The 3579-nt window shown below is 46.4% G+C and overlaps 1 non-coding gene across 1 annotated transcript; it reads left to right on the plus strand.

The window, feature by feature from the left end:
• The first annotated feature begins 324 nt into the window (after window positions 1-324).
• LOC138581578 (U6 spliceosomal RNA) lies at window positions 325-431 on the plus strand. Its single transcript, XR_011304640.1, has one exon. It is a non-coding gene; the product is annotated as a U6 spliceosomal RNA (small nuclear RNA).
• Window positions 432-3579: the final 3148 nt, after the last annotated feature.

Genomic DNA, 3579 nt, shown 5'->3' on the forward strand with positions numbered 1-3579 from the left:
TCTCTCCAGCATTTCCGGTTCAGTTTGTCCTTCTGCAGCGTGGCTTTTTCACCTGCTTTCCATCCTGGAGTGTGAAGACATCCTTCCGGCTTCCTTTGCGGTTCCTCGATCACATGCCTGCTTGCCTTCAGGTCCCAGCATGGAGAATGCTGCCTCTTCGAGCTACTGAGCACCACCCAGGAACTCTCTTGCGGTACACAGCATCTACAATGATCTTCCTGCTCGTGCACTTCATTTCTCCTCTATCTCGGTAGCCTCCTCTGCTCCGCCACACCGGTACATATCTTTTGCATTTGTGAGCCTGTGCATAGGAACCAACGTCTTGTGCTTGCTTCGGCAGCACATATACTAAAATTGGAAGGATACAGAGAAGATTAGCATGGCCCGTGCGCAAGGATGAGACGCACATTCGTGAAGCGTTTCATATTTAAAAGAAAGAAAGAAAAGGCACCAACGTCTTCTTGTGCACTGCCACACTCAGTAGATTGGTTACCATCTTTAAAAGTCCCACGCACAAGTGATTAGGGAAAACAACTAGACTGCATATTGAGCTTCAAACCTTTGTTACCTTGTACAAACACCTTCATCATCTTCGTCTCAGTACTTGAGTGATTCTGGGAGTTGGAGTCCATGCCTGTCATTGGACATATGGCGTTAAATAGTTCTTCTTAGGGAATTTGCATAGAGGTACTTCAGAAGCCAAATGTGTTGTATTGGAGCTTTATGTGTTAAGGTCATAAGTCTTTAGCTCACTGTCCCTTTTTAACTGCTATTTTACCTCTACAATTGTGGAGACACATACCTTTTGATTTAGTTACATCCACCTGTCCTGACTTTTGCCAGTGTAGCACAGCCTTCAGATGCACTCCACTGGGATTTCACTCATCGGAATGGGGAAACTGACACATCCTTCAGACTTTGTTTCTCTTTGTCTTTCAACTTTGTTACAATTTATGGCAACTGTATTTCATTACTGTACCGTGCAACAGGGTCCTTGCATTTTCAGGCCCTAGTCATCCACTGAGGATTTTCTGGTAACTGGAAAATGTGCCTAGGAGTAGACTGGTGGCAGCAGAAACTTTTTCATGTACTTTTATATCTTTTTATTGAGCCATAACACGCTTATCGCATTTGGCTCATGACTGTGGCTAGTGTCCATCATAGCCATGCTACAAGCTCTTTTGTCTTCTCCTTGGCCATTTTGTCAGCTTGCCTTCTCCCTGTTCTTTGTGACCCAGGGACACCTTATTTGGTCATGCAGTTGTTCGCGAAAGCTTTGTCTTTTGCGGTCTACTGCAGGTCACGTGTGTAGGTACCCAGGAAGTGGGCTGGGACTGTCTCGTCCCAATCCACACTACTGGTGCCAGGATGTTTTATGTGCATGACAGCATGAGAGCCACAGTGGTCCCTGATTGGACCACTGGTTGTGTGCATGAGTGGGGTAGATCGCCTCATTGGCCAGCTGTGTGCACAAACTCACTGGACATGTGAATATGAGGAGGGGTCCAAACTGCATATCCGCAGATCAGCAACAGGTCTGAATTGACCTGTACAAGGACCAAGTATCCAGAAGAGCCGAGCAGACCTAAGGACTATCCAGAACCTCACAGAAGACGGTTGGCACCGTGAGACTTCTGACATTCAGTAATGCCCTAATTTGCGCTCAATCTCCTAAGACCTGTAAGGGTGCGTCAACCCCTTTGCGTAGTGGGACCAATCAGTCTTGATGCCTCCTGGTTTCCATGCAAAAGAGCTTTCTCTGAAGTGTCCCTGGGCCATCCAGTGGAGTGCCCGTCTCAAACCTTGGCACCCATGCAGGAGCATTGTCCTATTGATCTTTGCCTCAAGCTTTGGAGGTATCCTAGCTTGCACCGCAAAGCAAAGCACCTTCTTGACAAATTTCACTGTCCCAGTTGCTTTGGACCACGAGAGAAAGGCATGCATCAGACCACGAGAGTTGGGTGCCCCTGCATCACTGTGCTACAGTGACGGTCGTTGCTGGTGACTTTCCAGCCTTTCTTCAAGATTCCTGCGACGAGCTGCATTGGTGCTTTCTTTGTCCTGCATTGGAGATGAGGGATACAGCTCCTACTGTACACCGGAACCAGATCTGCACTTGCAGCACCTGTGCACTTTGAAGTTGAACCAAGGGTGGGAACTCGTACTCCAGGCAACCCTCTCCATACCTGCCAAGTTTGGTCCCGGAGTGAGCCAAGGCTGGTGAGTAGTTAAACCACTTACCAGCAGCCCCTAGTTCATCCATTGCATTTTTACGCACAACTGACCCCTTGTTGTCCTCTCCTTGGCTTGGGGGGGCCTCGATTTCCTAAAGCCTTCCGAATGATTAGAATAGCTTGGTTCTCCACAGCAGATCCTCCCCCGACTCTCAGAACCTGTATTCTACACTTCAGAATCCTCTCTCTAACTTTACCAGTTCCTTGAATGTTGTACTTTGCATCTTTACGCATGACCGAGTGCTTTTACGTGCACATCTAACATTGAGCACAAGGCTCCAATGATCATAGTGCTGGACTTTTAAAGATAGGCTTATCCATTTCTGAAGTTTGCCAATGTGATTGTTTGCCTACCCTTTCTCCTGAACGTTTTGGCAGGATTTCCGCACTTTACCACATTGATCAAAAGTGATTGTATATATTTTACATAGTATGATGTTTGAATGGTGATTTTACTGTGCTTTTCATTATTCACTTGTCTTTGTCCGTGGGCCTAATAAGTTGTGTATTTTTGAAATACTACTGTCTAAGGGTAATTCTTGGTTTCTAACTGTGTGTGCTCATCAAAGACCTCATATCACCCCCACTCATCATGTGACTTAGCCTTGACTGCTCTCCAAGCTACTGTACATTTATCTGGCTATCTTCCCAGATGTGTTCCCTGTTTCACTAACAAGGGTGGCCTCCTAAACATCCGTTCACCAGAGCAAAGTTTAGAAATCCATTCTAACATCCTCCTATGTGATCCTCCCTCATATAGCCACCCCCAAGGTCAGGATCAGGTAGTGGCTGCCGTCCCCTGGCCACATGGGAGAAGGGCACCACCGGGAGATCTGTGATGACTCCATTGGAATCATCACACTATACTCTGAATGCAGCTACATTCAACACAGTGCCAATATTCAAAGCACTGCTAGAGTTAAAACAGTGGCTACACTCTAAATGCAGTTAGATTTTACACAGTGGCAATATTCAGAGCACAGATAGATTTAAAACAGTGGCTACCCTCAAAATGCAGCTAGATTCATCAATGGCAGTCTTCAAGCACAGATAGATTTAAAACAGTGGCTATAGTCAGAATTCTGCTACATTCAACACAGTGACAGCATTTAGAGCACAGCTTGAATTGAAAGGGTGGATATGCTCAGACTGCAGCTATATTCAGGGGGGGGCAGTACAAATCAAACAGTGGCAATATTCAGGGTGCACCTAGATTCAAGGTAGTGACAAGATTTCAGAAACACAGCCTTGACGGTGTGCCCAAATTGCCATCTCTTACGTGATGGTTGGTTCAGGCAGGTATTGGTGTAATGGCTTGACTAAGGTGCCCAGGGTGAACAGGCAA

Source organism: Ambystoma mexicanum, chromosome 3p (assembly GCF_040938575.1).
Source record: "Ambystoma mexicanum isolate Mex_15411 chromosome 3p, UKY_AmexF1_1, whole genome shotgun sequence".
NCBI classification, from domain to species: Eukaryota; Metazoa; Chordata; class Amphibia; order Caudata; family Ambystomatidae; genus Ambystoma; species Ambystoma mexicanum.